This window comes from Emys orbicularis, chromosome 9 (genome assembly GCF_028017835.1).
Source record: "Emys orbicularis isolate rEmyOrb1 chromosome 9, rEmyOrb1.hap1, whole genome shotgun sequence".
NCBI lineage: Eukaryota > Metazoa > Chordata > Testudines > Emydidae > Emys > Emys orbicularis.
Genome location: NC_088691.1, coordinates 65,519,662 through 65,540,702, shown reverse-complemented (window position 1 = coordinate 65,540,702; position 21,041 = coordinate 65,519,662).

Here is a 21,041-nt window from a genome sequence, read left to right as displayed (position 1 = left end):
CTGTACTGACTATGCCTTAGGAAGCCACTTCCCTGCTACCAATGAGTGATCCAGTAATTTTGAGGGGGAACAGGTAATCAAAAGTTCTAAGAGTTATGGGGGAAGTGTTCCTATAATTAGCTGGACATGCTGCTTTGCTAAGACTATCGTGGAGCAAAGTGATTGAAATAAGGAATGGAGCTTTTGCATAAGAACAGAGATTTGTTCTAGGACTGCAGTGTCCATCAAGCTTGCCATACAGAAATGTTCCTTGCTTATCTAGCATGGGTAGATTACGTTTGTTGTGTGAGTAATCTCAGGTGGCAAACTAAAATTTAGCCAATAAGACACTGAGTACTGTCAGACTGGTGTGGGTGGTTGGAATGTTTTCTCTCTCTCAGACAAGTCTATACATCATCAAAAACTTGTTGTTTTGATAAGATGCACTCCTTTTCCTTTCTAGTTTCTTACCAATATGTTCTAACAGAGATGTTGTCATAGAAGTTGATAATAATGGGAACAAATCAGAAGCTACGGATTGTAGAAAATTGATAAGGGAAGCAAAGAGAGACAAGGAGAAATCTGTGGCCAGCAGAGTTAAGGACAATAAAAAGGCATTTTTAAAGTATATTAGGAACAAAAAGTATTGGTCCATTAATAGATGGAAATGGTAGAATTATCAGTAATAATCCAGAAAAGGCAGAATGTTAATTAAATATTTCTGTTCTGCATATGGAAAAAACAGATTATGTAGTCATATCATATAGTAACACTCTTTCCATTCCACTATTATGTCAGGAAGATGTTAAACAGCAGCTACTAAAGGTAAACATTGTAAAATTAGCAGGTACAGGTCTTGCATCCAAGAGTTTTAAAAGAGCTAGTTGAGGAGTGCACTGGACCATTAATGTTGATTTTCAATCAGCCTTGGAACACTGGGAAAGTTCCAGAACACTGGAAGAATGTTAATGTTGATCCAATATTGTAAAAGGGTAAACAGGATGATCTGGGTGATTATAGGCATCTCAGTCTGAAATGGATTCCTGGCAAGATAAGAGAGGCTGATATGGGACCTGATTAATAAAGATTTAAAAAGGGTAATATAATTAACATCAGTCAAAATAGGTTTATGAAAAAGAGATCCTGTCATACTAACTTGATATTTTTTTGACAAAATTACAAGTTTGGTCAATAGCGATAATAGGGTTGATATAATATACTTAGACTTCTGTAAGGCATTTGACTTGGTACCACCCAACATTTTGATTAAAAAACTAGAACAATATAAAATTAACATGGCACAGGTTACATGGATTAAAAGTTGGCTGGTAGGTCTCAAAACATAATTATAAATGGGGAATTTTCATTGAGCGGGTGTGTTATTAACGGGGACCCATAGGGATCGGTTCTTGGTCCTATGCTATTTAACATTTTTATCAATGACCTGGAAGAAACCATAAAATGATCACTAATAAAGTTTACAGATGACACAAAAATTGGGGAAGTGGTAAATAATTAAGAGAACAGGTCACTGATACAGCACAATGTGGATCGCTTGGTAAGCTGGGCACAAACAAACAATATATGTTTTTTAATACAGCCAAATATAAGGATATATCTACATTATGAGCTAGGATGTGACTCCCCTGCTTTTGTACACATACTTACACTAGCACTCATGCAGCTAGTGCAAGTATAAATAACATAGCTGTAGTAGCATGGATAGTGGCAGTGGACACACAGCTGAGCCATGCTGAGTATATACCTACTGGTTTCCAAATTACATTTCAATACTTTGCTAATAAAAATCACAATAGTTATCCCTTAAATAAAGTCTTTTTGATTTATGAAGAGTAAAGAAACTGTAGACTGAATCTCAGCACCTTGATATTGTGGAGTTCACCACCCTGCATTTAAGCAGGGAGGAGTTTGTCTGGCTGGCCGGGAGAAGAAGGCAATGCTTTCTGGCTTGGGGGAGGAGGGAAGACGTAAAGCTGCTGGAAGAGCAGTCAGTGTGGTGGATGACTCACCACATAGGAATGTGGGGTTTAAAAAGGTCAGCTGGGCCTGGCCCCTCCCTTCTTTACTCAGAACAGGCTGGGCAGCACCCACCCTTCCTCCCTAATTAGGTCACAAATATGCCGGGTGTTTAGCTATATATGCTGTGGGCATTACGCTAGCCGCCCCACTAAGGGGGGCTGGGAAGGAATTTTTCCCTTCCCATCATATTGGCCAGGTGCCGGGGGGTGGGGCGGGGCAGGGTTCGCCTTCCTCGCAGCAGGTTCAGGTAGGCTCAGTTCATGCATAGCATGATGGGTGGTAGGCCATATGTCACTGTTTATTTAAGTGTATAGCGGATGTTCAGTGCAGGTACTCCATAAATTAAGGCACGAAAGAATTAAAAAATGGCTTGGAAAAGGAATTAAGGAGAGGTGCTTGGTAACTGAGCAAGCCGGGGGCAGTTGGGGACTCCTATGACTAATACAGGAGGGAGCCAAGCCCCGCATCATTATAGTTCACCTTAACCCCTCCTACAAGGAGGTGTGGTCAGTAAGGTCCCAGCAAGGGAATTGCTGGAGGGACCTGGTCCCGGCAAGAAAATTGCTGGAGGGACCTGGACGAAGGGGGGTGGGAGGGAGAGCTGGTGAAAGCCCCCCCACCCCCCTGGAATTGACTGGAGTTGGTAAGATCCTGGCAAGGGAATTGCTGGAAGGACATACATTTTGCACCTGCACTGCTCACATTTTATCAGCCGGGTTAGTCCCAGACATCTGTCAATAATAAAGTTGCGGCCTGATTAAACCCATATCTAATGTCTCCTGTCATTCTTTCGGCATAGCCAGACAATGCACATAGAAGTGGTTTGGTTTCACCAGTCTGCTCTTTCTTCTCCCCTCTGATTCATTGTAGCTAATTATGTTTTTCCAAGCTAGGATCACTGGATTCTTTGAATGTTTAGTATTGCTTGCCTGGTAATTTACATGCAATATGTTTGCTCAAGCTGATAACCTAAAGCTAGATACAGTAAATTACTAATTGTCTACAAAATAATATTCCAAAGCTGCACAAGATTTTAACTCACAACATTTAATTGGAAAAAGTACATACATTTCTACTTTATCTTCTGACAGAACTAGTAAAGCAGAGCTAAAAAGCCTTTCCTAAGCTACTTCAAGAGGAATTTAACTTCCCTGAGGTTTATGTTTACTCAAATAAATTAAAAACAAACTCTCACTCACCTCTCACTTGACTGAGGACACTTCTCTAGACCACATATCATATGCCAGCTACTGCAATGGGAAAAGTGATGTGACTGAGACTGCTTCTGTGACTTCTGCCCCTGCCTCATGCAGTTTTGAAGATGTTGCTGAAACACTTTCCTCTCTCCTTTCCCCATTCCTACCTGAACTTTATTCACTTTGGGGCACAGCCATAGCTGAAGTCCTGGAAGTCAATGGACATATGACACTTTACACCAGCTGAAGATATGTCCCTTTCTCACTACATTTGTCTCTATTTTATTCCATACATTCTATAGAGCCAAACCTTCCAGTCTTATCTCAGTCCTTACTGAGGTAAAACTCCCATTGGCTTCAAAGGTGTTAAGTAAGGACTAAGGCCCAGGTCCTCAAAAGGATTTTTCAGTGGTTTCAATGGGAGTTAGACACCTACCTGCCCCTGTGGATCTGGGCCTTAGGCCCCAATCCTGCAAAGAGAGAAATAACTGGACAGAACCTTAAATTTTCCAAGCCTAATGATCACACCACCTCCTGAATATCTAAAGTCTAGCAGATCTGCTGTCAGTAAGACTTCATTGTGTTTATTTGTAAATACAATATTGACTTGGTCGAATTATCTCTTGTTAAGTTTCTAGTTTTTCAGCATATTTTTCTTAATGAATTTCTGTTCGTATGTAATGTTAATGTCCCTTTACATTTATAAACATTAATAATTACATGCTGAATTTCTCATCTTGTCAAACTATTTTAATTAGTTTTACCTTCCAGGCTGGAACAGCTGCTACCCATCTACCAAAGGGTAGAGCCATCTTATAGAAGCAGGTCACATCCTCCAGCTTTTCCTCATCCATCTCACGCAATGTGACATCACCACTAGTACTCAGCCCAGGCTAGGCAGGATCATATCATTGGTATCCAAAGCCTGAGATCTTGTATTAATACTTCTGGATGAAAGAGGGAATCTATATTTCAAAGAGTAGACATCATTCTGAAACTCAGAGTTACCACAGCTACCTCTCTGGCCCCGCAGCGAAGCTGACATTTGCTCTAATTTCCAGACTGACTATTTTTTCATCCATGAACTGTGTGTATCTAGGACACCACTCTGTAGTTCCCACTGGATACACAGCCCATAGACCCATACTGTGAAACCAGACTCCCAATAGGTTATATCTTCATCTGAGGTTGGGTATTTGAAACTAGAAGGCTCTATAGAGTGCTTAACCTCTTGCTCATCAGCATCAATCAAGACCAGTTCTGTAATGATCAAAAGTCCTTTAAAAGTTGTTTTGGGGCCAGTGTGGAATGAATACAACTGGTCACTGGAATTTAAAATGTAGCCCTTCTGCCAGGTGGAGCCGGTAGCAACCAGGGCCAGGTTCAATATCTAGGGGTTCCTTTTCAACAATACAACACAGAACTGGCTCAATCCCCAACCAGGTAATCTGGGAAAATTACACACCATCCCTGGGTGCCTCTGAGAGGTGATACTTCCCCTCTCATAAGCACAGAGTCTGAGTTAGAAAAGAAACTTTTAATGAAAGGAGGGAAGTCACCCAACATTAATTAGGGAAAATGTCACAAGTGGGATTCATAAACCTAAAACTGTGAACAGGACACCCACCCCAGAGTGCGTGGGGCAGTCTTCTGCCTCATGTACTTGAGTTCTACAACCAAAATTTCTTTTACAGTGCCCCCCTCTGCTCCCAAACCATACCCCACTCACAGGGGTTGTCCTTGGTCAATGAGGACCCTGGGTTCAGAAGTGCATTTGTGTGAGTTGACCTCCCACGGGGGAAGAAGGCACCTGGCTTGGTCCACCATCTGAGCACCCATGAGGCAAACTGGAATCTAGTGTAACTCACAAATATTAAAGGAGGGCTACGAATTCAAATATGTAATCAGGACATGGAAACACTTAATAGTGTTTAGTTCATTGTCCTTCACTTTCTTGTTGTCCAGACTCTAGAATGTAATGTGCCTGGTTATCAACTGTGCCTAATCCATGCTAGATACAGCTGGAAGGGCACAATGGAGCTCTTTATAATTCCCTAATCCAATGATCGGTTCCACACAACGCAGCCTCTAGTGCAGGGCCGACTCCAGGCACCAGCTTACCAAGCAGGTGCTTGGGGCAGCCACTTCGGAGAGGGGCGGCGCGTCCAGCTATTCGGCGGCAATTCGGCGGACGGTCCCTCACTCCCGCTCAGAGTGAAGGCCCTCCCGCCAAATTGCCGCCGCAGATCGCGATTGCGATTGCGATCGCGGCTTTTGTTTTGTTTTGTTTGTTCGGCTGCTTGGAGCGGCCAAAACCCTGGAGCCGGCCCTGCTCTTATGGGTGCTTTAAACTGTGCTAGTGTGCCAGGGTTGAACTTTTCTTCTGGCCTCACCCCTTATGCTGAGACTGTTGCCATACATCTGATCATGCCACCCAGGGATTCTCTATACCAGGGAATCTTCAGCTGGCTAGATCAGTTGAGTTTCCAGACCTGTTTATCTGACGACTAGCACAAAGGAGAATCTGTCTCATGGCTTTTATTTTCCATCACAAATTCATAAAGACTTGCTTAAATCTAGACACACAAGAAACAGCCTTTTATTCAATCCATTTTGGACAAGTTATTAATGGCTACGCAGAGGCTGGGCCACTTGCAGTCTTCATTGCTGCCAGCAATTATAAATTGTGAGCAAAGAATTTTTGGACTAGTAGGAATAGAGTCACTCGCTGGGTCAGTGAGAATTTGAAATGATCTGATATATTTACAGCGAGAAGATAAGAGTGCATGAGTTTTGCTCAGAAGTGGAGCAGGCTGTTTTACATAGTGAAGAAGGGTAGCACAGTAGCTAGGGTAGTAGCCTGAAACTTGGGAGAATTAAGCTCAATTCCTTGTCCTGCCAAAGAATGTCTGTGTGGCAAGTCACTTAATTTCTCTGTGCCTCTAAAATGGGGATAATAGAAATTCTTTACCACACAGGGGTTTTGTGAGGATAAATACAATAAATATTGTCAGATGTTTTGCAAACAACAACAATGGGGTTGCATAAGTACCACAGAGTGAAGGATTTACTATGTACTGTATGGCGAAGATGCAAATTGGCAGCTGATGTGTGGCAAAAAGGTATATCTCTGGTGAGGTTTCAGCCAGTTTTGTTTTATCAGATCCTGGGAGTTCAGCCTGTCACTTGAAAGTTGAATCCATACCTTCATGACCTGTGTTGGGCCTATGGTTGGTTGTACATAATTTTGCTTTAAACCAAGGTTAGGATGACCCCTAATGAAGTGTCACTCTGAACTGTTACAGTTGTAAGATCGCTGATAAAACTAAACATTCCTTAACCAGAAATAACTGTAATTTGAGACAGGTCCTTACTAGAGCAGCCTTGGATTGTTTTCCTCTTCCTGTCATTATGAAGCCATCTGTGTGTGGGTTTGCAGTTCAGAACAATCAGCAATTAAATCCTGCTGAGTTGCAGCTGCCTAGGAAGAGGTGACGTGGAAGAGACTGGGGTACAGTGTTTGCAGTTAACAGGGCTGCAGTGGGGAGTATAAGCCTTTGTTTCAGCTGCCAGGGAGTTAGGGGAACAGGCACTAATTATGGCTGATACCTTCACAGTTGTCAAGCCAGTGGGGCAAAGAGAGATGTGTAGACCATTATTTTCAGGTGATGGGCAGAGCATGAAAGTGAAGAGTTTTGTGTGGGGTTGGTCCAGAGCACAGACCAAAGGGGTGGAGGTCTTTATGGTAGAGTGAATAGTTAGGATGAAGAAGGTAGCTTGGGTAACAGGCCCGATGTTGAGGGAAGTGAAAAACAGTCTTGCAGTTACAAGGGCCTTTCCCAAGAACAATGGACCATGGGAGAAGATTAAAGAGGAGGAGAAGTTAACAAGGTAGGCCATTGTAGGAAATCATATAGAATATATAAAAAGTGGGAAGGAGTTATTTAATGAACACATAACCAGTCAAAGATTATTTGTTTTTGGAGAGATGTATATTTGCAACAGACATAGCAGATATTTTGGAACTAAAAACATCAAAATTAGAAGATGAGAAGTGAAGGTTAGAAAAAATGTGGAGAGATAAGTACATGGTTCTATTTTGTGTCTGCTGTGAAAATAAACAATAGTTCTTCCCAGAAAATACATTATCAAGGGACAATCCAGTATTAAACACAGCCGGTATGAAATACAGTTCAGTGTCCAGGTGATCATGGCAGAGGGAAAACTGCTTCTGTTGATCACACGCTTCTAGCCAAGAGAACCTGTTGAAATGGGCAAGCTGAAATTGCCAGAGAGGTTAAATTCCTTCAATGTTAGCAAAGAAGATCAAAGCCTTCCACCAAAGATGATATCAGAAAACCAAACAGGCTGTTTCAAGTGTAGAAAATATGCTTGAATCAACACAGAATTTGGGTGTGAGTTAAATGCCACCAAAGACCAACTGATTTATCAGATAATAATGTGCTGATGATCCAAGCAGCAACAAAGAAATTTAACCACTTTTCCCTTTCCTAATAACAGGCAAATTTACTGACTGAATGTCTATAGATCAAAGTATTTTTTCCCCATGGGATAATGGCAGACCTTGAAGAGTGTCAAGAACTTGCAAGTCTGGTTTCAGTTCAAGGACAAAAAAGGGCTTTGAGCTTCCCAATAGTCTTCGAGGAACATGTGAAATATTGGGGTTTGGATTTAGGAGCTTGCTGGCTTCACAACAGAACTGCATTTCTTCACTGGTCAGAGCAGAGAACTGGATAGTATTCGTATTATCCAAATGGGCACAGAAATTAAGAAGAACAATTCATCCATTACCACTGTTTCCATGAATCCTGCAAAGAAAAGATTTAGGTGTCAACGATTTAATTGTTGTTATGACACTGAACCTCATTAGATCACATGGCCTATATTATTGCTAGTTGTTATTATTCGTATTTCAGTAGCAGCCAGGAGGGTCCAATTGAGATAATGGACTCATTGTGCCAGGTGCTATAAAACACACAGCTCTGCAGCGCTTACAATCTAAATAGATACAACAGACAACAGGTGGGAGGGAAAACAGAGGCACAAAGAGATGAAGTGACTTGCCTATAGTTACATAGCAGGTATGTGGTAGATCCAGAGTCAGAACCTAGATTTCTTGATTGCCAGTCCAGAGCCTTTATGCACAAGCACATGGATTTCCTTGTTGAACTCACATCTGAAAAAAATGATTTGCTGTGCTACTCTGAAATTAGACATTTCAAAGGAAGGAAGATTTTTGTAAAATGTCTTGTATTTCTAGACGAGATCAAAGATTTTTAACTGGGAATGGGAAATATGTTGATATGTCTGAAAATTACAAGTAATAGCTCTTTGATCTTGCAGAGCTCATGGATATTAAATCACATCTATATAAAAATAATGTAAATTTCCCTCTTCAGGGCTAGAATCTGAGGCTGGATTTCAGGTTCAGATCTACCTTCCAAACAAAGCAGACTTATTTCAAGCACACCTTCAGCAGAATAACATTTCTTACTTATGCATAAAGACTCAAAAATATCAGTTGGATCACACATTCCTGTACTGACCATGGATCAACAAGTTTCATGATTCATGTGTTTGGTGGTTCAGGACAGAGATGAGAACATTTTGTTTTTAGTGGAATCGGATGTTGCTGAGACTAAAGCAGAACTCAGTTACATTCAATACTCTGAAATTTATTAAGGAAATTCACAAATACTAATCCTACTGGGAGTTATGAAATTCAGTGGGAGGGGACTGGGACCTTAATGAATTCCTATAAATGCCTGCTGATTCCAGATAACAAGAATTAACATAAGGGAGATGCCACTTGTGCAAGCAACTTTGGAAAGACTTGTAATGGTGAACAGGGCTTTTCCATTACAAATGGGAACAAATAAAATCACTGCAATCCCCTAACAGACTCAAACCTACATTTCAAAAAGTGTATAGGCACCTCAAAGATACAACCACATATCAATAAGTTGGTTTCAAAGGAGCCGTGCCAATCTTCCTTTCTATACTACTTCTCCTATAGCCTCCAGCAGAGCTGAAGCTAGGCATAAGCTGACTAAGCAATTGTTTGGGGCCCCGAGCAGCTCAAGGGGGGGTTCCCCTATTCAGTTTTTATGTTGTGGTGTGGGGCTGAGGGCCCAAATTATTCTTGCTTAGGGCCCCCAATGGACTAGCACCGCCTCTGGCCTCCAGTCAGTATTTTGCCATTTTGTGTGTTTTGAAATCTTTGTATACTCTTCCAGCTCTTTATATTTTGTTTAAATGTGCAATTATTTTTGCTTAAAATCATATGCATGTTTAGTTGTGGCCCTCAGACTCTTAGTAAGTTGCCTATACAGCTCTCAGCACCGCCAAGATTGTGCACTGCTGACATAACATATGGATTATTTTAGGCAATCACATTATGTGACTAAAAATAGGATGAAATCTCAAGCATAACTCTGACCCTTTCATCTTATATTATACTCTCTCAGTTCCAATTGCTTTATTGAAACAACAAGGTTAATATATATAAACATGTTGTTTTGTCCAGTGTATGTGTGTCTTCAAACAGTTCAGTTGTTTTAACAACCCTTCCTCTTCTAGCCTCACTTTAAATGCCTCTGCTGCTAGGTCCTACCTATCTCCATTTGTTACTCAGATTGTGTCCTGAGAATACACAACTCCATACCACTATTGTATGTTTCACCTTTGTAATTATTCCAGCTGGCACACACAAATGAGCCAAAGAGAGTTAGGTACCCACATACCTTTAAGATTCCATAGAAGTTGGGTATCTAGCTACTTTGGGCCACTTTGAAAACCTAAGCCTATAATATTGAATATTACTATTATTTATTAGAGTAGTGCCTAGACATGCCAGCTGAGAACAAGGCTCCACTGCTCTAGGCACTGTACAAACACACAATAAATTCCAGCACTCAGACATATGTAATCTAAACAGACAGCAAAGGGTGGGAAAGAGGAGGAATAATTCCCCATTTCAAAGATGGGGAATTGAGGTTGAGATTTTCAAAGCTATCTAGGGGATTTAGACAAAGATTTTTCAATGGAAATTAATGGAGGATCTGTGCCTAAATACCCTCCTTGTCTTTGAAAATTTCAACGTTAGAGATTATGTGACTTGACTGTGGTCACAGAAGAATCCTGTGGCAGAGCAGGAACAGCACCCCGATCTTCTGGGTCCCTTTACCACGCAACCTTAACAATGCAACCATCTTTGCTCTTAGCAGCAGAGCTTTGAATAAAACAGAGAATGTTTTTCTTCATATTTTTACTCTTTAAAAGGGAAACTAAAAATTCCCAATCAATTCCCTGGTCAGAACTAATAAAGCAAATATAAAAACTGCAGTGAAAACTCATCCCTTTTTAAATATCTGTGCTTTAGCTACAGAAATGAGAACCAAACCTTCCAAGAAAAGGGAGTGCCCCCCCTTTTGTATGTGTGTGTGTGGGAGGGGGAGGCAAGGACCACGTTCCCTTTTAGAAAAAGCAGTCCAAAAGGTAAGTCCCAGCCACGATGATAGCCAATGAAATGGATACTTTCTTAGGCCAACTCTATTTTATTGCAATTGCAATTAATACTGTTATAAAAGTATTATCTTAAAATAATCTCTGAGTGAGGAAATAAATGGTGGCTACAGATGGCATCACTGTCAGTAGAGTGACAAGCATTCCCTCTTCTCTTTTCATGCTAATTGACCAGCTTGTGCCTGTCTCTCTTGTGGCAGCTCAATTGTTTCCCTATTGCTCTCTGACCTTTCTGTCTCTGTGCCTGCTCTCTCTTCCTTGCTTGTCCATTTTTTCCCCTCAATCTTTCCTTCAATTGTAAAGCAAGGACATTTTTCCACTGTCAAACTCAGCATTATCATGCACAAGAGGAGCTGAGCCCAAGGCACACTGCAGGGAAGTGATTGCATGAAGCTGGGCACAAGATAGTGATTTGTTTGCTGCTGGTACTGCAGGAAGCATGAACAAACATCTCAGTGACAGCAGCTGAAAGCATTGCAGCAGCAGGACTGAGAGTGCTCACCTGCATGCAGCTGTGAAGAAACAAAGCATTTCTACTTTGTACTGAGTCCAAAAAATCCCACTCAATTTTCTATGTGGGCCAGACAGGAAAATACTGTCATTTTCATTTCATTTCATTCACACTGACAACTGAGTGGGATGTAGTGTTTTGGTTTTTTTAAAAATTCCTGTCCATTAATGTATTCATTTCTTTCTCAGATGGAAATATTGCTTAATTTAGACACAGACACTGGTTTCTCTTATTTCATCCAGCAGAAACTCTCAATTCTGGGCTGTTTAATACAGGAAGAATTATTACTATACAAAGGAACTTGGCACCTTTTGATTATTTCTATTTTAAGAGAGAAGGAGGCAACAGGATTAAACTGAATTCTTTATTCAAGCAAATCCATATGCTGTAAGAGAAAGAGCTACCAAACCTAGTGTCTGTCTTCTCTTGATTCTATTCTTTAGGAAAACAGGAATTACCAGACTGGAGCAGACCAGTGGTCCATCTAGTTCAGTATTCTTTTTCTGACAGTGACCAGGAAGAGAGAGAACTGGGCAGGAAAAGGTTTTTCCCATCCTGAGAGAGTTTTTGAGATTTCTAATTTTTTCCCCCATTCTGAAGCAAGATGAAAAATTGAAATCTCAAATACTTCCATGAAGCATAAATCAATTAAAAGAAAGAACAACTTAGCCTCAGGTCAATTCAAATGTTTCATGTCAATAATTTCAAAACATTTAATTTTAATTTTGATCTTTTAAATTTGTTTTTCATTTTTTATTATAAATTAACTTAAATTTCAAAATGAGAGGACTTTTCAACAAAAAAATGGAACGGTTTAGTTTAGAAAATGTCAAAATGATATGTCTTGACAGAGCTTAGGGTATGTCTACACTGCAATTAGACACCCAGGGCCGACCCATGCCAGCCGACTCAGGCTCAGGAGCTGATTAATTGCAGTGTAGACATTCAGGCTCGGGCTGCAGCCCAAGCTTTGGGACCCTCCCACCTCGCAGAGTCCTAGAGTCCAGGCTGCAGCCTGAGCCTAAATGTCTATGCTGCAAGTAAGCAGCCTGATCCCCATGAGCCCGAGTAAGCTGGCACAGGCTAACTACAGGTTTTTAATTGCACTGTAGACATTCCCTGAGAACCAATCCTTTCCTGCAAACCATTATGGTTTTTCCATCACAAAAACATTTTGTTGAAAAATGCCCAACCAGCTCCTGTACCTAGCTGCTGCAGAGGGAGGTCCAAGAAGCACTGTAGTAGGAAGGTATTGGAACAATCTGCCTCCAGGTAAAGTTCTCTCCTAATCCCTAATAGGTAGAGGTTGGTTTATACCCTGAGGCAGAAGAAGATATAGCCAAATCTTTTGTTTGTTTCTTTAGGTCCCTACAGCACCTAACGTATGTGTTTCATTTATTCACTCTTGTTCTATACCGGAGGGGGGGGGGGCAAACCCCGGCTTGCAAGCCATGTGCAGCTCTTTTACAGTTACAATGTGGCTCGCAGAGCCCCCCAACTCTTCACCATTCTTGCCTACCAGACTGTGGGGTTGGGGGAAACTCGGGGCTTCTACCCTGCAGTGGGGTGGTGGGTTTAGGGGCTTCTTCTGCCCAGTAAGGAGGGAGGTCTTGGGGCTTCAGCCCCACAGGGGCACCTGCTGGAGCAGGGCTGAAGCCCCGAGTCCGGGCAGGTGCCTCTTGCTGGGCAGAAACCCCAAGACTTCCCATCCCGCAGGGCAGAAGCCCCAAGCCCTGGCAGATGCCTGCCACGGAGCTAAAGCCCCAAGATCCCCACCCACCCCGTGGAGGCTGGGGCCCTGAGCATACCCCAACTCTCTAACTTCTGAAGATTGTCATATGCGGCTCAGAGGGTCAGTAAGTTTGGCCATCCCTGCTTTGTTCAATCAGCATTAGAGTCAACATGTGACAACTAGATAGTGATGAATATCAAACGATTAAATAAATCACAAAAAAGGTGAGTCAAATTTGTTGGAAATGGTGTTAAAAACTGCTTTATGTTTGGTCCCATAGTACAGCACTGACATATTTTGATCTTTATATTAAAAGTAATTAAAAGTAACAAAGCAATTGTTATCACCATCATAACATATAGCAGTGAGACATAGCAACTTACCAAGAAAGGTATTCAAAAGCTGGATGCATTTTATCACAAATGGCTGAGAACAATATTGGGAATAACATATAGAGATAGGAAGATGAACAAAGAAGTCAGAAAAATGACAGGACAAGGCACCCTCTCACAAATCATCTACAAAAGAAGACGTAAGTGTCTGGGACATGTGCTGAGAATGGAAAAAGAACGCTTACCAAATACCGCCCTTGAATGGAAGCCAGAAAGAGAAGAAGACCACGAATAACATGGAAATGAACAGTTCTGAACGACATCAAGCACCTCAACATGAAATGGGAAGATTTGGAGAGAAGGGCAGTTAGACGTGCCTCCCACTTCCAGACCTCTAGGACACAACATCCCTGCTGGCTTATCATGACCCATGACACCACATCTTGCAATATACATTTTAAGTCTGAGCTCCCTAGCAACATCCCAGTGACGAACGTCCCCCAATCCAAACCCTACTGCCTACCAACCATCCCCACACCTACAGTGGCAAACCCACCAATCGCTGTGCCATCAGAAAAAAATCCTCCCTTTTCCCCATGTGGATTAAAGGAGCCCAATTAGGGCCTCTGCAAATCTTACTCCATAATGAGTCCTGAAAACCTAAAGGTCAGAACTGGGTTTATTTATACATACTGTCTCTGATCCTGCAATGACATCAAATTCAAAGTATATACCATTAAAGATGTGTGTAATTTGTTGCAGGACTGAAGCCTATGTCACTAACATCTGTATATGAGATTAATTGGTAGAGGTGGTCCAAAAGGTTCCATAAAAACATTTTTTTCAAAGAAAAATAGCTTTTTTGACAAAATGGACATTTTTGTAAAAAAGCTTCCATTTTCATTCTGTGTGTATGTGCGCGTGTGTGTTTTGCTTTTCAGGAACGGAACCCCTCCTCCCCTCAAATTTAAAGATTTTAAGCAAAGCCAGACATTTTTCAGCTTTTGACTATAAAAACATGAAGTGTTTGTTGTTCTGGTTTTCAGTTCTTTGAAAACCCCAAAAATGTTAACAAAAACTGAAAAAACAAAAGTTTTCATCAAAAATATTTTACAGAGAAAAAAAAATGATTTCCTGGTGAGCTCTGTTAATTTGCTTTATGTTATTTAATATGTCATAAGAAAAAATCACTTTCCCTATTTTATTTATCATCTTTTCCTCCTCTCAGTGCATCTCAGGTCCCATTTGGCCACTTTACATATAAAATAGTAAATACAACAATGTGTCTTGTGATGCAGAGCCAACAAAGAGGAGGACATAAACTTCCTAGTCACAGTTTAGTACTGTTTTCCTGCAGGAATTTGCAAGATATTAAAATAAGAAAAACATGTTGCTATAAAATCATATTTTTCCTCATCCTGAGTATTTATTATATTTTATCCAGTTTCAGAAGTACAATTATTAAGAAAACCTATAGAAGAATCCCCCCCCCCCAATTATTTAAAACAGAAAGTTTGATTTCAAGACAGACAAGAACAGTTTGTTGTCAGGGCAGATGTCTAGTGGGGCAGACTGAAGAGTTTTAGAGAAGGGAAAATGGGGCTAGTGGATCATAATTGTATGATCTTCATGGCAAGGACTGGATCTGCATATGTTTGAAAAGCACTTTGCATGCTGTGGATGTTATCTTAAATAAATAATAGATAATATTGAAGATATGGGAGAGATATGTGGAAACAAGTTGTGAGCTGTTGGGGCCTGTGGGAAAGCTGTGACAAGGGCTGATCAAGCCTGGAAGGGCTATTGGAGGCCTATGCTGAGGGGCTGCCACAGTCTGGGATCTATTGGAGTGTTCTGCAGAAGATAAGGGAAGGGTGACTGGCCTACTGGAGTGTTATGTGGATGGGATAATGAGACTGGTGACATCTATTGAATGCTATTTAGAGGGGTTGGCAGAGAAACTGGTGAAGGACCATAGAGAGAGGAGGACACAGTTAATGAATATTGTGATCATCTAGTCCAGTTGTGGACAAACTTTTTGACCTGAGGGCCACAATGGGGTTCCAAAACTGTATGGAGAGCCGGGTTGGGAAGGCTGTACCTCCCCAAACAGCCTGCCCCCCACCCTCTACCTGCCCCCTCCCACTCTCCACCCCCTGACTGCCCCCCTCAGATCCCCTGACCCATCCAACCCCCCCCCCGCTCCTTGTCCCCTGACCACCCCCCAGGACCTCACCATCCTTTTCAACCTCCCCTGCTCCCTGTCCCCTGAGTGCCCCAACCCCTATCCACACCCCCGCCCCATGACAGACCCCCCTGGGACTCCCACTCCTATCCAACCTCCCCCTGTTACCTGTCCCATGACCACCCTGCCTCCAGGACCCCCTGCCCCTTATCCAACTCCCTGCCCCCTTACCATGCCACTCAGAGTAGCATGTCTTTCAGCTGCGCCACCTGGCTGGAGCCAGCCACGCCACACAGAGCGCTGGCGGCATGGTGAGCTGAGGCTGTGGGGAGGGGGACAGCGGGGGAGGGGATGGGGGATCAAGGGCCGGCCAGGACAGTCCCACAGGTCTGGATGTAGCCCGCGGGCTGTAGTTTGCCCACCTCTGATCTAGTCTGATCTCCTGTATAACACAGGCCATAGGTCTTCCCCAAAATATTGTAATATAATAACAATGACCACATAGAAGCCCTTTCATCTCCTCTTTGAAGAATGCCTCTTTGAACTTTCCCAAACCATGTAAAACATTTAGTCTCAGTTCAGTACGAGGGACAGTTGAGAGTCTGATCTGTTGTTTATCACCATTGGTAAAATAGCGTTTCATATATACAGTACTGAACTGACCGATGTGCATTTTATCAGTGTACCATTGCTGTCTGCTGTATCAGAATCATTCAGCTCTGTGGCATGGGTCCCATATTAATAAAAACTAAGGAATATTCTACTGAAGGTGAAATGGTAGGGATGCCCGGTTTGGGAGCTATCCCCATTACCACTGATATGAATCACCATAGCACACAGTACAGTTTTAACTATGGAGTGCTAGCTGGCCAAGGATTAATGTATATATATGTGTGTGTGTATGAGTGTATATATATATATATATACACTCATATACACACACGAGTGAGAGACATTTCATATAGAAGTAGAGGGACATGATGGAACACTGGAGAGGTTGATTGATTGAATTGGGTGCCAGAGAGACACGGATAGACAACACATCCAGAGAGGGATACAAATGCAGTCAGCTGTGGGGGGGAAATGGCAGAATACATTACAAGAAGAGAATGGAGTAATTCCAAGAAAAGCAGTACCTGATAATGACTTACATTTCTACATCACCTTTCACCCAGGACTCTTTACAAACATTACACAGTGATCTCTTCACTCATCCCAGAAAAGCAGTTACCTCTTGGGTGAAGGTGTTAAAAAACAGGTTAGAGGAATGTCACAAAACAAGGAGAGAAAGAGAGAGAATGATAACATAGCGAAAGAGAGAGAGGCAGAATAGTTAAGGCTGATATTTCACTTAAAATATATCCCATTCAAAACAAAGTCATGCCCTTGGACCAAAGTAAAATACACTTCAATCAAAACAGCATGATAATGAACTTATAATTGTGTGCTGATTAATGTCTATATTGTAACAGACAAAAGCATTATCATTTCAGTTACCCTCTGAACTTTTATTTTTAATTACTATGTTTTATCATTTAAAATGAGAAAAATATTAAATCATCAATACCTTTTGCTTATTGTTTCTCTATCAATAAGAAATAGAACTAATATTTAAGGTTGGAAGGCCTAATTTTAAAACCAAACATCTAGTTTTGCAGTTTTCATCCTTAATTGTAGCCACAACTTTGAAGTTGCAGTGAATTGCCAGGAAGAAGCCTGAGTGAATTGCAGATGCAAAAAACGGTGGCCCAGTTTGAAAAACAGGCATATGTACACACCTACACCCACCCATACCCACACACCCCTTCTAAATCTGTTCATTGAACACAAGCACTAGGACTCTTTTCCTTTTTGAACTATTGTCTTACATTCATTATGCATGTTTGTATTTTGTAACCACAAAGACAATCAGTCTGCCCTACACTAAAAGCAAGAGAGAACATTATATTACAAGAAACAGCACTTTAGCATCTATCAATACAAACAGAACGTAGCTGGAATATTACACATTTAACTGAGAATGGCTGAATATAGCTGCACACTGCCATGATGGCATATGTTGGGGTACACTACTGATCTCCAGCTATATTGATTTTGTATTTGTGGTGTGCAGTGTGCAGGGTTGCAGTAGAAAATTCTCTTTCAGCTGTTGCACAGTCACGTCTGAAAGCTGACTGATTATAGCTTCCACATTTCATTTTCAGACAGGTTCACATTAACTTCCTCCACTACGAAGTGTGGTCCCATTTCACTGTGTATCTGATTATGTTCCTGATTATGTTACCCTCACCAAAAAGTAGAATGAGATGGTATATAACAAGGTGATGCAATGCGATTTGAATCTTCTCCACATGTCCCCTTGTACCCTCCACCCCAAACAGACACCACCACTCCTCCACCATCAAGACATATTCTGGTGAGTACCGCATATACTCATTCATAAGCCAAATTTTTTTAGTAAAAAAGGGAAGCACCAGAGACGGGGGTCGGCTTATGAACGGGTATAGAGAGGGAGAGGTGGGACACAGCCCCTCCCCCCAACAGAGGGAGCAAGGAGAGGCAGCACAGCCAGCAGAGCCAGAAGGGAAGAGGCGGGGCCAGAGTCTCTCCACTTCTGGCCACGCTGCTCTGCCCCCAGCCTCCGAAGCAGCTGCAGCTCCAGGGCTGGCAGGCTGCAGCTGTGCCGCTCAGCCCTGCCCCCCCAGAGCAGGCTGTGGCCGCACCGCCCGGGCATCAGAGCACGCTGCGGCCATGCCGCCTGTCCCAGCCAACTGGAATATGCTGTGGCTGTGGCCGCGCCTCCCGGTCTGGCCCGCCGGAGCAGGCTGCGGCCGTGCTGCCCAGCCTGCCGGAGCAGCTCCAGCCAGGTCAGAGACATCCTCCCCTGGCCCTCCCCAGATAAGGTGGGAAGGGATGGGATGGGGAGAGTGTGGGGATCCCGGGTTAGGAGTGGGGTCATGTGGAGGTGGTCACAGGGGTTACTCCCCTGACTCCCAGCTTCTCCCCCCAAAAAAATTTCCCCACCAGTTGCTGTACCGGCCCGTCAGGGTAAGCAGCTGGCACACTGGGACACTTTGTTTACTTAGGTTTACCTCTGTGCCTGCGGATGCTGGAGGTAAACAAACCATCTCGGCCCACCAGTGGCTTATCCTGATGGCCCAGGAACCAAAGTTTGCTGACCCCTGAATTATAGGGTCAGCTTATGAACGGGTTATAAAAAATTTCCATTTTTACTTATCCATCTTGGGGGGGTCGGCTTATAAACGAACTGGCTTATGATCAAGTATATATGGTAATTCAATTTTTAAAAAGTAGAAGATACGCAGCTCTCAGATATCGTTGGCTACATGAAATAAAGATATATGAGCAACTCAGGAGATGCATGCAAAATCCTTTGCAAACTGCACCAGAGAAAAGCAAACACCGCATACTGACTGAGCCCTAAACTTCCAAATTACATTTCACTCTTAGCAAATTCAGATTAAAATACTCCCCTCCAACTTTATACTTGGCTTCACAATAGGTGTGCTTGATCTTGTCTGCAATGTATCTATTTCAGCCTTGCTTCTTGATTCTGGGATTTATTCCCTTTATCTCATATACTCTTGTTTTTTGGTATTGGTACTCTACATCATTCGAGATGACATCCTATTTCTTTGCTCTGCTGTAGTTCATTTTTGCTGATTTCATTCTTATACCCACATCTGTCTATACGCTTAACTGAGCATTTTCATGCCTGCCAATGTTTCAGAATCTTTTAAAAGTTAAAACCATGACATTAGACTTTCTCAATGTTTGCAAAGTTTAGATGTTTTAAAGCAACACAAATAAATGTCTAAGGCATCAGGTGGGGTAGGAAGTGGCCCAGAAGAAGATGAGTAGGAGGTGGGCTGAGTGTAGGCCATCCCATGCTATCACATTTTCAGGGCCCTGAACCAGGACCCAATGGAGTAGGAAGGCCCAGGTCCCCCTACCCACCCCAGATTCCCCTATGCCTAGCTCTTTAATGGGCAGACAAAGGGGGTTGCTGACAAGGAAGCTGACCCAGCTGAGCCCCATTTGGGGGTTCTTGCTACATGGAAGTAAGAGAGAGACTTGAACTGCAGACCCTGCTGACCAAACAAACCATTCCACATCAGTGAGGAAGCTGTTAACAGTCTTGGTTAGCTCTTCACCCTCTAGAGCAGTTGGCTTATGTTTTATTCTTTCTTTCTTTCCTAATATATATATTCTGTGGGTTCTTCTGAGGAGTCTAAATATGTGTTTATGGGGAGAACAAAAACCTATTTTTTTTTCTTAAACATGCAAATGTTGTTTTGGTTTATTCAGATGCTGAGCCAGAACACCTGAAGGGAGGTCAAGAGTGTGAACCGATGAAGGTCTCTCCGGTCAGAGAAATGACAATACTGATGTAGAATGATGAGAAATCACCTCTGGAAAAATACAACTGAATCTTTTGAAAAATAGCCAGAAATTATACTTGTATCTGAAGTGGGGGCGTTTTATCATTATTCTCGCAATAGCAGGAAAGCTTCATTATGTATTTTTAGATGTCTTGTTATCTTGAATAAATCTGCTTATTATTACATAAAAAGATCACATTCAATTGTTCAGGGATGTGTTTTCTAGTAGACTCATGGTTGTGTAATAAATTGTGATGTGAGATTACTCTTATTCAGACCTATTTTATCTATTGGAAATAGATAATGGATAAAGCGGTAGCCTTTTTAGATGTTACCCCACGTGCAGAGCTTCAGTTCGGTGCAGTGAAAAAGAAGAGTCTTGTATTCACAAACAACTAGATCAGAGCTAGCACACATAAAGTTACCAATATCATCAATGGGGTGTGTTTTATTGCGGGCAAATAATCAACATTTGTCAGAGCACTCAGAAAAAAGCAAATGAGTGTAGATAGACTGGTGGTAATTGTCACATGCAGAGATTACTTCTAGTACAGAATGGAGTATTGCTCAAGTTCTAGGTTAGTGAAGTAAAGAAGTTGAGCTAAAATGAATGAGATAACTGATTTAAAAATCATACATAAATATATATATATTTGTTGTGGCACTAATCAATCTACTGGTCAATGAAGATTACAGGAACTGAAGTGATCAGTTTCTTCTTGGTTAACGGGACTTTTAACTGAGTTCAGAAAAATCTGCAAAAAAGGATGCTAATGAGTCATCAAATGCTGTGTCAGGGTCAGTAAAGCCATCCACAGACTCAGAACTAGACATCAGAACTTGTTTCACTGACTGAAAATCAAACTGTTGTTACAGAATTTATAAAGGGAACAATCATTATCAGCATGACCTACTCAGTGGCCACATTCACCCGCCTGTTAAGTCTGATTTGAATCACTCCAGTAGAGTGGAATAGACAAAGTCAATGCAAGCGATTACCTGGGAAGTGCTGCAGCATAGGGGAATCCACTGTTGTTGTGGTGTTAGCAGATTGATTTCTTTGCCAGTTCACGTACAGGGAATGATTGGAGAGCCACTACTGTTGCCCGATACCTGGC